General features: G+C 40.6%; 1 protein-coding gene and 1 long non-coding RNA gene across 16 annotated transcripts in view; one reads left to right on the forward strand and one right to left on the reverse strand.

The window, feature by feature from the left end:
* MTMR3 (myotubularin related protein 3) overlaps positions 1–11860 on the reverse strand; it is a 79455-nt gene extending 67595 nt beyond the window's left edge. For 3 of the 15 annotated variants that reach the window (XM_082203046.1, XM_082203033.1, XM_082203036.1), the window contains exons 1-2: positions 11518–11855; positions 4385–4473 (exon numbers count right to left, since the gene is read on the reverse strand). The gene's annotated coding sequence lies outside the window, so the exon portion shown is untranslated. Of the gene's footprint in view, positions 1–4384; positions 4474–11517 lie in introns of all 15 variants that reach the window. The other 12 variants (XM_082203039.1, XM_082203035.1, XM_082203048.1 and 9 more) reach the window with 8 other exon arrangements.
* On the forward strand, positions 4483–5451 carry LOC309521209. The gene is made up of 2 exons (XR_014214566.1): positions 4483–4935; positions 5303–5451. It is a non-coding gene; the product is annotated as an uncharacterized lncRNA (long non-coding RNA).
* Positions 11861–12202: the final 342 nt, after the last annotated feature.

Consider the following 12202-nt stretch of genomic DNA (forward strand, 5'->3'; position numbering starts at 1 on the left):
GGTGCTAGGTGTCAAACAGTGTGTAGGTGTCAAACAGTGCTATGTGTCAAACAGTGTGTAGGTGTCAAACAGTGACACCTACACACTACCATGCCCCAGGGCGGAGTGTTGTAAAAAACAAACAAACACTACTTGGTCCACCAAAAACTGTATACCCCTGCAAGCAAAACTACATAAACCAGAATAATACATTCAAAACACATGATATTCACATTTGAGAAAGAAAGAACTGAGCTGAGATCCCAAGTCAAAACGAAAACCAAACAAACTGCTCTGTCCTGTACAGAAGAGCAATCTATATTCAAAGCTTTAATCCATAAACCAAAGACTACAAGAATGTCAGCAGTGGGAAAATCATTAGATCTCAATAAATGTTTGCTTAACAAAAGAAAATTAAACATGGGGAGGGGGCAGCATGATCCTTCCAAAATGAAAAGGTACATTATCTTTCTGTGGGAGTTTGTCTAATAAAGAAGAAAGGTTCACTGCATACAGACAAAGAGCATAATTTGATTATGAGCACCCAACCAGAATATAATGCCCCTGTTCACAGCAAATTCCTGTTACCAGGAGTATTAACAACAGTGAAGATAGAAGAATTCCCACCAAATGTGCTATTTCCTTACAAACTTGCATGCAATATGTATTGATTCCACCATAAATTGAAAATCCAAAACTACAGCCTTCCTCTTCCTATTTAACAGTCTCTTGATTGGCAACAATTCAACTAGATTTCATGCATCTGGTAATATAGATGCAACGTAAAATGTTGCCATGGACTCTTGGGAAACAAAATTTGGTCCGCAGTTATAGCTCAATAATTGTATTCAACAAAAGCATATCATTATTTCTTTTGATGTGACAGATAACAGTTTTAAACCGGCAGTTTTGTAATTAGGTAACTCTGTTATCTAGCCACTCTCTGTTCAATCCATGAATAGTAGCTCCCAAGGCTAAGGAACTGCAGGCACCTAACAGTCGTAAGGACCCATTGCCAGCAATATGAACATTTTCTCCATGCATCATCTTCCCCAAAGTAACTTTTCAGAGCTTCTCAGAGCTCAGCAGGAATATCCCCTCCTAAATTACTGCCTCTGGTATTGACCAGACTTCAAACTGATAATTGCAGGGCACTGATCTATAGAAGCGAAACTATAAGCTAATCATGGGAGATGGAGAGGCCACATATACACACATCACTTTTTTCTGGGATGGATCAACTCTTTACTTATCAGCAGCAAGATGTTCATGTTTGTGTGAGATAAGACGAATTGGCGAGAAGAGGGGAAGTGGCTTTTCTAAGAAGTGCAGTACACAACACTGTAGATTCAGATCCTTCACTTTTTCCATCAAGCAATCTGGAAATCAGTCCATGATCAGCTGTTCCTTTTGTGAGTCTTTACAGAGGCTAAATGGCTTCACAAACCCTGAACTCAGTGAGTCTCTAGAATGCCCTTTCCTGAGTGTCTTTCCACAGTCCTTGAAGTACATTTTTATTTAGTTCTGCTGGCAAGCATGCTGCTTTATGAAGACATTGAAGCTCTCAGCTTGATGCCCATTCTGGCACATCTGAACCCCGATTCCTCCTTCCCGTTTTCCAGAATATTATTGCAAACTCTCTCACCCCCCCCCTCATTCTCTACTCCTCCTGCCAGCTTTTGAATTCTCACTGCAACTTCCTCTTCCTTTTTCCTCAGTACCTGAAGCAATTCATCACACAATCTCACTGCAACATCAGCCCTCACTCATCCTGTTTGTCTCATCAGTCTTAACTGTTAAATAGTAAACTGCAGAACAGGGGTGTCCAAAACATTGATCCCGATCTACTGGTCTATCGCAGGGCGCCCCTGGTTGATCCCGTGATCCCGAGCAATCAATCACCCGGGACGGGGGGGGGGGGAGAGAGCTCAAAAGCTTTGGTTCATCCTCTCCCAAAAAAGCTCAACAACTTGGTCAATCCAATGGGTAGATCACTTCCGGTTTTTTTATAGTGGGAGTAGATCACGGTCTCTTGGAAGTTGGACATCCCTGCTGAAGAGTTTCTCAATAAAATTTCGTTTCTGGAAAAACTCATCTTGTCTCCACTGATCCCTTGAAAACGCAACTATCCTAACTAAATGATCCAAGTTACGTATACTTTGCTCTCCTGTGTTCTAGTGTTAGCTACTGGGCCAGCCCCACAGGACAAACAGCAGCTTCTGGCAGAATACCAGCAGAGCTGCTGTAAGAAATGGTTATATTATCACATGTTAAGATTACCCCCCACTCCCCTACCATTCATGGACGAGATTGTTCTCTGAACATGGAGTAGTAGTCTACAGACATGTTAAGAGACATGTTTCCTAAGTATAGTAACACTCTTCTTCAAGCACTGCCTGCAGAGAGCTGCAGTGCTGGGGACTGAGACTTAGAGGAATTTCTCCCTATAGATTAAGATGATCTGCTGCTGCTTCTTGTGTCTTTTATGAGACTTCCTGTGTTGTGAGGGGACATGGCCATCAATCTGGACACTCTGCCTTTCATTTCTTATATTAATAAACCCCCAGTCCACTGAAGAAATCAAGGATGTACCTATCTCTCCTAAGCTTTCCCCCTTTTCCTCATGAGTCACTTTTTTAAAAGACTGTAAACCAGCATACCATTCTTCAAAAAAGAATGCAACAGCAATGATAAGGGCAAGAGTGAACATGATGGAGGAAGAGAAAGATATTTCAAATTCCTAGAAACCATACCAGCTTTTTCAGTACTAGCTCTTTGAAATGGTGAATCAATATTTTGAAGTCCTACATACTAACATATCAATTTTTCAGGGAGTTTACGTTCCCCCCAACCCAAGCTGGGACAAGGGATTTTAAAACCTTGAGTTAAGGGAGCTGGTATAGATGATCAAGATTGTGAGATCCTTTTGCAAGCATGAGAATGAAAACCAGTGATTCCACACATGATGGCTGGGTGGGTGCCGGTTCCAGGAACAGAATTGCCGAAGGGCTGGCCCTTATCACGCTCAAGTTAAAGACTTAATAGGAATGGGTACAACTAGGTAACAGCCCCAGACATTCTGAGCAAACAGAACTGTATTACAAATTGTAAACAATTTATTTAGCGAGTGGACAAAATTTTATATTACTGTGGTGGCATTAAATTGATATGAATCAAAACTGACTTCACAGTTCACAGATTTAATATAAACAAACCTGTACCTATCAGTCTTACTTATGCAACCTGGAAGCAGTTGAACAAATAATACAATAGAAATATGCAGGACAATAAAATACTAAAAACACTCAATTTTCCATTTTGAACAAGTATACCTTACAGAACTGTAACAGTGAATTCATTATGGAGTTTAAATGTGCTCTGGGTAAATTTCACATTTGTTCCAAAAATACTTTATACTTCATCCTTTGGTTCCCTCCCAACTTAGGTGTCCTCCAGAAGGCTGCAGAATGTAACTCCGACTCTGCTGACTTTAAAAAGTTCCGGAATTTCTGCAGTAAACACACAGGTGCTGAAATTCTCATTTCTCACCAATGAAAGCACTTCTTAAAATTGATTACGGTACGTACAAGGGAATTCTCTTGCAGTTATTAGTGCCCTTGGAAGAACCACACTTTTCTTTTCTGCCTAGGCTCATGTCAACATCAACAAGTAGAAAGAGACCAGTAACTTAAGACAAAATGCATGTAGTTGACCAAAGCCTACTTTTAACAAGTAAGACTGTATACCGGGGGCGGGTGGGGGGGGAATGCAGCCATAATAAGTTAGAGCTACTAGCAGCCTATAACACAGCTATAGTAAACGCCAACTGTACCAAATGAAAGCAAGATTTTTCATTTGCTCCAGCGGGTGAGAGCGTAGTGACCAAGCAAGATCCAAGAAGCTGGTTCTGTAGTTTTCATCCTTGGCTTGGGTTTTACATGAAAACTGGAATGCTGTACCTGTAGCACGCTTGCCTAAAAGGTTGGCTGTCAGCAACATAAACCTTCCTATTTAAACAGAAATACAGTAAATATCTAAAGGCAGCCAATTTGTTCTCCAGCAGAGTACATTTGTTTATTTTTTTAAAAAACTAAAGTAAATCTGTAGAATCATAACTGACAGGGACACAGAAGCATCTTGTCTAAACCTACTAAATGATTGTAAATTCCACATTCTCTTAAGTAATGAATTATCATCTTGCTGTTGCTGCTGTAAAACTCCCTCCTCCATTTTCAGTCTAGCTTCCTGTAGTTTAAACCTACTGCTTCTTAGCCGATCTTCAGTGCAAAATTTAAACAGCTTTTTCTGTAGTTTTTGGATATGTATTTGACAACAGTCAACATTATAACAGCCTCGCAAACAAGTCCCCACAAAGGTAGAAAAATCCTTTATGAGCTAAACTCACAGTTCCTTCAGCCTTTTTTCATATGTCTTCTAGACCCCTTCCGCATCCTCAATGTTCTTTTTTAAGTCAAGGTAATTGGTTCCTTTTATCTATTAATTTATCAGGAACATAAGAGAAAATTAAGTTACTTAAGTTAAAATTAAGTTTCATTAGGAAAATTAAGTTACAACATATATTACTTTAACCAATAGACTATACCAAAGAAAGTTCATAACTTCATATGACGTTTATGTTTAGAGCAAACAAGGAAGACCATTTTTTTATTTATTATGATGATGAACTAAAAGAGTACTTCACTTCCAGCATGAAATGTAGCTGGTAAAGGGTTACAAATTAAAGACAGGCACAGAAACAAGAAATAAGTACAGTATTCCCTTCCCACAAATCAGACAAGATATTTGCATATTAGAAATTTCATTATGGGACTAGTGACAGTCCTAGTGCCAAAGGAAGAAGGGGTTCCAATTATAAAAGCTTTGCAAACAAGACTCCCAAAATTACTAGCCCACCATAATTTTTACTGTTCACCTGTTAAGGCATTACAAAGTACCGTATTTTTTGCACCATAACACTCACTTTTTCCTCCTATAAAGTAAGGGGAAATGTCTGTGCGTGTTATGGAGCGAATGCCTGCGGGTGGCGGGGGGGATCTGCTGCAGTCGTGAGCAGAGGATCCATGGTTCCCCTTCCTTCCCTCCTCCGTGGTTACAAAGCATGGATCCACATGGATCCACAGGATTTTTGCATTGGGCTACTCCAAACTCACTGTCAGATCACATGTCTGTGGCCACAGCATGAACCACAAAAATCATATATCCACTATTTCGTTTAGAATATTTTTTTTTCTTGTTTTCCTCCTCTAAAAACTACGTGCGTGTTATGGTCTGGTGCGTGTTATAGAGCGAAAAATACGGTAAGTTGTTTGCGGCACATTAGCTAGGAGCAAGGGGAGGAGAAGGGAAATTCATTCCCAATAACTGCTTACTTGCCTAAGGGTAATCTATACTCACAAGCAAGAAGATATACATTATAACAGCCATTTATTAAGCATTTGGAACACCCTATCTTGTGATTTCAACCCACCTCTTCAATCTTCTCTAAAAAATATGGTAACTAGCTTTAGGAAACTCTGTGTTGTGCGTTCGCAACTATTCTACTTAGTTGGATATCCTTCACAAAAATTGACAGAATACTGCTTAATTAATGGAAGGTACACAATTTAATCTGTATGCCACATTTGTTATTGCACCTCAAAACTGAATTTGCATTTTCTGTTGTCACTGTCGCGTTGTGGATTCGTCCCCGTCTCTCTCTCTCCCCCCCCCCCCGGCTATCCACCAATTATCCACCAGTTTATAAATTCCTCTATTTTGAGGTCAGTAATAACTTGGCATTTGTCTTTGGTTTTCAAGCAAGTGCTTTAACTGGCCAATATAAACTTTGAATTCTAAATCAGCCCTTCTTAGGTCTTGTTTCTACTGAGGTGGTTGACCTGAACGTGAGCTGTTCTGTTTTAGACCACAGGTATGGGCTCACATGATGGAATGCTTCTCCATACAAAATACCCACTCTGCATAGAAAACTAGGAAATGGGAGAGAAGGCTAGGCTAAGGCTAGAACAAGTCTCCCTAGTTTTCAATGTGCAAGGATACAGTATTATCTATTATATATAAGTGGAGCAGCATTTCATTACGTGAGCCGCACCTGTCTGAAGTGCCACATCCAGAGACAAGCTTACCACCACAGTGAGAGCCAGGCCTATGTCACACCCTTCATCTAGGTGACTAATAAAAGTGACTAGAATTGACTAAGCAGATCCCAGCCAAATCTTGTTGTACACCAACAATGAATTATTAGCGAAGTTCTCCAACAGCCCAACCTAATGCTCTAAAATATATTTCTCCAATTTATAATTCATGAATGTCATCAAATAGATGTATGAATGCTTTCAATCTAGTGTATTACCCTCAGTCAAACAATTTACCATACCAACAGAGGAAGCTGAATTAAGGTGACACCGTTTGCTCTTTATAAAAATGCTCTTCAAAACTGTAGACTGCTAGGAACTGCTCAGCTTGTTTATAAGCTTAAGCTGCTTTTTTGTTCTACTTGCCAAGCTTATTCATTATCTCTAGGAAGCACACAATTCCATGGACCCTCCCTTTTTTAAGATAACCACGGCATTTGCCTTCAGCCAGTTAGAGATCTTGCACAGTTGCAATGGGAAACTTTGGAATGGAAAGTGCAAGAATTTCCCCCCACTCCAAGTCCTTGCCAAAGACCTAGGGGCTTAGATTCAGTGCCATCAAAGCAGCCCCTCCAGCCCCTTCCTCACACTTACTCTTGCATGGAGATGAGAAGGGGATGCTGACAGCAGAGACACCTCCCAGTCTGACACAAGGAAACATGGGGAATTTAGTTCCTGATGCTTCCAGTGTTAAATGTAGAGCGTTCACTACATTACAAAATAATAGAAACTGCATTTCCAATGCTTCCTGGCATTCCCTCAGCATCACGTCTGAGGTCTTCAAAGCCACAAGCCCTCTCTGTTGCTATCCTTACCCCCAAGAATAAGCTTGCGAAAAGGGAATGGTATGCAGGCAGCTGGCAGCAGCAGAGGCCTTAGGCTGCAGGTAAATCAACAGGGCCTTTTCAGACAGGGCTCATGCTTCCCAGTTCAGATGGGACTATGATATAACTATTTTATTTTATTTTGTTTGTTTGTTTCTGGATGTAATGTTTTGGCTAATGTTTAAATTGTTAGCATGCCTCCCAATTTGCTTGATTGTTTATTTTAAACAAACAACCATGCAAAAAAAAAATGAGAGTGAAGGACTGAATTGGGATTAAAGAAAATATACTTTACCCCATTACATTTTTATAGCATTTTCATTCCGCTCCCAGGTAATTAGACATGATCTCCTGGTCAACACTATAGCTTCCACTTGCCATGCATAGGGCAGTTAACAGAAGGCAGGAACCACTTCCCTTAAACCAAGTCAGACTACTAGTCCACCAAATTCAATACTGTCTACTCAGAGTAACAGTCTCTCCCCAGGGTTCCACACAGAATTGTTTCCCACTCTAACTGGAGATTCCTGAGATCTCAAGTCTTTAAAAACATGATATGACAAACAAAGCCTACTTGCCTGGCTTGTACAAGCAAATACCAGTTGAGGCTATTATTCCCAGACTCTGAAAATGGAATTTGGAATAACAGCTTCTCTCTCCCCATTTTAAATCAGATGATGTCACAATGCACAGACAAGCACTTTACAGAACAGTGAGAATTATATGCTGTGCTCCTGGGTGTAAAGTCACAACCGCATACTTTAAAGTGTTCAAATCAGCTAGAAGCATGTTCTCCTCTATGAGGAACACCTTAGCTATAATGTTTGCCTAGTATTCTGCACTCCTTAAAAGACCTTCTTGAGATCTGATTACATCGTCACATCCCTAATAAAATATCCTACCCAGGATGTGATTTGCTTATGGGCCAAAAATCACCTAGGAAAGAGAATGAAGCAATGAGTCTCATCTTTCTTTTCCCCTTATGATAACCAACCTGAAACACAACACTCTAGTCTAGCCTTTCTCAACCTTGGGTTCCCAGATGTTCTTGAACTACAACTCCCATCATCCCTGACCACTGGCCATGCTGGCTAGGAATGATGAGAGTTGTAGTCGAACATCTGGGGACTCAAGTTTGAGAAAGGCTTCTCTAGTCAGTATGTGTATACTGTATTAGCCATACAAGAAGCAAAATTCTCTCTTGCAGGAGAAACTTATTTTCAAAGTTCAGCATAGGGTTCAATTCTGGCATCACACATAATTAATGAATGATGGGCATGATATCTGAACTGACAAACCATAGTTACACAATCACACCACTGCTTCCAGAGACAGGAATCAACTTGTGAAGTGCTTGGTGTAATGGAAATTAAAGGAAACACAGCTACAAGCAATGGTTTGCCTGAAAGCTCACACCCTGGGTCCTAAACTGGTTGACTCAAACCATGATCATCTCATCACAGGGTCTGTTCTATACAAGTTAGAAATCAGGAATTTTCTATGGCAGCACCTACCCTTTGGAGCTCCCTCCCGTTACATGTCAGAAAGGAGCAGTCCTACTACTGTCTTTTCAGATCTTCCTTTTTCAACAAGACTTTTAAGTGGGGATTTTTATCCCAATTTGTATTAAATTTGAAATTGTTTATGTTTTTGATGTTAGGATGTTTCTTGGGAAGCGAGTCATAAATGAAATAAATAAATAAATGAATAAATAAGAAGTGCACATTGGAGCCTGGGCAGAGAAGGCTCCCTTTCCCTCCCTTGTGTGTTGGCAACCCCAAGTTATTCTGGCATCCAAGCTAACAGCCTCAAGTTTGTGCAAATAAACTGAAGGAAAGATTGGTAAACTGGAACAAACTAAACAAACGTCTGCATCGCCGATACCATAAGAAAGTCCTGTATGATCTAAAAGAAAGTATGGCATGATTCTTTTATTCACTTTCAGTCCTCTTCTCCCTCAGTGAGGAATTCTGGTGCCAGGTGATATGCTACACTGTATGGCTTACAACAGAGCTAGTCACCCGCTTGTGAATATTATCAGAGATCACAAAGAAAGGAATATATGATAACAACAAGAAGATGAGGAAAATAACAAAGAGACTATCTGGACAGAATTGGGTCATTAAAGCAGCAGCAAGAGTGATGTTTGGATCCCTTTCGGAGCTCGAAGTATGGGTACCCCCAACAAAATTTTTAAAAATTGGCTGTATAATTTGGAACTAATGTGATTTGGAATTAATGTGATTTGATTGGCCTGTTAATAAAAAATATTTTTTAAAAAATACAACAGAGCTAGCCAACATGGTACCCTGCAAATGTTTTGGACTACAGCTCCCAGCAGCAAATCCAATGATAAGGGATGTGAGTTGTAGTCCAAAACATCTGCAGGGCACCACTTTGGCTACCCATGGCATACAGCATGCCAGCTTGTACAAGTTATGCATACAGGCTGGTTGGTTGGTTGGCTGGTTGGTTTTACTTTTGTGAAAATAGATGACTCTTGTTTTCTACAGGATATTTTTCTGGAAAATAAATTTTGTGTGCCATAAACAAGGTTCTGATTCAGGTATGCACAAACCCACTACTACTAGCCATCTCAAGCAACAGATATTGCTAAAACCTGCCTAAAGCCCTAAACATGGTACAAAAAGCCAAGTGGCAAATCTTCCCTGTAACAACAGTGTTTGCTATTTTATAGCCAATGAGCTGCAAAGCATCTTCATGGGATTTACTCAGGGCCACAGCTCAGTAGTAGTGCACATGCTTTGGATGTGAAAGATCCCAGGTTCAATCCTCAATAAAGACTCCTCCCTGAAACCCATCTGAAATAGACTCTGCATAATGTAACTTCCCATGTTCTGGGAAAATCCAAAACTTAGTAACATAATTTTTGAGGATTTAAAACTTTAGTCAAATCCATTAAGCACACCTAGTGCAAGCAGTTTAAAAGCAGCTGGAATCATTCTTTAACAAGCTGCAAAATTTACCTGAAGTATCAAAGGTGGAGTGCCTTCTTTCCTCATACTTGATTATTCTCATATGCATAACAACCACCTGCAATGTTGTCCTTGAACATTAAGTATCTCTTTTGCATTAATCTTGGCTTCCCCCCTTGCCTTAACACCTCTGCAGTTTACAGTCTCAATACACAGCTTAGCATGGCAATACAGTGGTACCTCACAAGACGAATGCCTCGGAAGACGAAAAACTCGCAAGACGAAAGAGTTTTTCGTTTTTTGAGTTGCTTCGCAAGACGGATTTCCCTATGGGCTTGCTTCGCAAGACGAAAAACGAAAAAAACGAAAAAGTCTTGCAAGTTCGTTTCCTTTTTCTTAAAAACGTTAATACCCAGGGTGACTTCGAGGAGCAACTCATAGCACGCGGTATGGTAGCCTTTTTTGAGGTTTTTGAAGACTTTGGGAAACCGTGCTTCGCAAGACGAAAAAATCGCAAGACGAAAAAACTCACAGAACGAATTAATTTCGTCTTGCGAGGCACCACTGTATGCATTAGGAGATGCTTTGCTTGCTGCCACACAAAATGACACAGCAGACTGCAGTTCCATTCTTCAGTCTTCTACTAACCAAGAAATACCCAACCACCTGAAGCTATGTGCCTACTCCACACCAGGCAGTTCTCAAATTCCACATACTGTATTAACATTCCCCAACTGTTCCCTCCAGATAGTTTTTTTGGAGCCTAACTCCCATCAGTCCCAACCTGCATGGTCAATGACTGGGAATGATGAGAGTTGTAGTCCACAACAAGTGGAGGGCATTAGGCACACGGAGGGGAGTTGCCATATATCATTACTCCTTCAAAACCTGGCAATGTTCCTATATCTACCTGCCCTCTGTCACATGAAACTTTGAGAAATCTTTCCATACAACACTCAGTACTTTTCATCACTCTGATGTTCCACTTCACCTACACTTCTGAAATATTCAAACCCCTCCATGTATCCATATGTAAAGTACTGATAGAGCACATTCCAGTTCTGGATTAATGACGAAGCAGATGGAGGAGGAGTGAAGCAGCAGTGACCATTCATCATGTCACAATAGGTAGTAGAGATAAGATAATGTAGAAGTAATGTTGGACATTTAAATAGTATGCACCTACACAGTGGATATAGCCAATACCTTCCTGGCAGCCCAGGGCAAGCAACCCCCATCTTCACATACACATTCCACTCATGGTGGACACTGGACAAGGGAGGGAAAGCCGGGCCTTCTCTATCCCACATGTTTTCTCAGCACAATACAGCTTTTAAAGGGCACTGGTCACTTAGATCTGAAGTTGAATTTCCAAGGGATGTCCATTAGTTAATTGACAGATTTCCATTGAACTTGAAGCCTGCCGCTCAATCCTATGCTTGTTTAGTTGGAAGTGTCACTTTGTTGAATTAGGCTAACACTCTGGTCAGTGTGCATAAGACTGCAGCCTTAGAAATACTGTACAATTGAATCACTCAAGACCATTGTGGTAACACCAGCACCATCCCTTCAGCTCCCAAGCGAAGATATAGAAACATCTGTGGCTGCAATCCTAGCTGCACTTACTTGGAAGTAAGCCCCACTGAATGCAATAGAACTTCCTTCTGAGTAGACATGGTTAGGATTGTGCTGGTGGTGAATGATTTTGGAAAAAATCCTCCTTTACAGCTAGACAGACAGATCTGGAAGAGATTGTGAAGCTTATAGTAACAAGTATAGAATGAAATGGCCTTCAAAAACAACAAAGTCCAGCAACATTATATTATATGCAAGAAAACCTGAAATTAGCAACCACTGCCAACTTTCAAGATGAAAGAACTGCTTCAAGTCCAGAACCAAACTCAAGTCGAGCTCCTGTAAACCTGCAAGCAATCACATAACAGTGTCTACCCAACTCAGCATGGCACACCACACCCCATATCTAGAACACCACAAATGGAACATAGACTCCAACACAACTTGCATCAGAAAAGGTAAAAACAGAGTCCCATGACTCTGTTAAAAGGTCTCACCTGAGGACATTCCCAAGATCACTTAAAAGAGATTAAATGCTCCCCCAATATCCCTTTAGCTTGCATATCAAAATCTACAAAAGTTAACCCAAACCCAGTAAGGGCACACATCTTTGTGTCTAGTCATTTGTGGTCTTCACAATATTAAAAGCCAAGTTTTGTCATGCTCCTTTGCTAGTCTCCAGAGGCAATTTACACTTGCCACAGGTAACCTGGTAAGTGGTTATTTACAGCACTGC

This window comes from Podarcis vaucheri (assembly GCF_965113315.1).
Source record: "Podarcis vaucheri genome assembly, chromosome: 16".
Taxonomy (NCBI): domain Eukaryota; kingdom Metazoa; phylum Chordata; class Lepidosauria; order Squamata; family Lacertidae; genus Podarcis; species Podarcis vaucheri.